The sequence below is a fragment of the Hemibagrus wyckioides genome, linkage group LG03, assembly GCF_019097595.1.
Source record: "Hemibagrus wyckioides isolate EC202008001 linkage group LG03, SWU_Hwy_1.0, whole genome shotgun sequence".
NCBI lineage: Eukaryota > Metazoa > Chordata > Actinopteri > Siluriformes > Bagridae > Hemibagrus > Hemibagrus wyckioides.
Genome location: NC_080712.1, coordinates 20806470 through 20807024, shown reverse-complemented (window position 1 = coordinate 20807024; position 555 = coordinate 20806470).

Below are 555 nucleotides of genomic sequence, written 5' to 3'. Positions count from 1 at the left end.
AACGTGAAAAGCACACCGGTCAAGCCTATGAGTCAGAACACTGTATCACGTGACCTTTGGCTGAGCGTGGTCAGTGCGTGTTTCACCGGGTTTTCACACCCGGTTATTATCACAGCTTGTGTGTCTTCTGTGCCACACCAGATATACTGGCTGAAGACTAAGATGGAATTCACTGACTTTTGTTTTCAGCCCACGGCATGTCGAGTTACTAAATCAAGACTCGGCACACTGGCCCTGTTTTATTAGGTTTCAGAAGAAAATAAGATTTTGACATACTGTATAAGTGTTATTCTATGTGTGATGACACACATGTAGCGAGATTTGTGCATGATCTATAGGTTTCACTTTACAGTTATTATATCTCATGATACAGGCGAGTCAAATTTGTCAACATCAGAGGGACTAAATGTAAATGAGTCTAAGGTCAATTAGTGCTGTTATTCAAGGTTATTAATCTGCATTTTTTTAACTGTGGCTACAAATATGTGTTCATTTACCCACTTGTAGAAAATACTAAATATACACCGATCAGCCATAACATTATGAGCACTGACA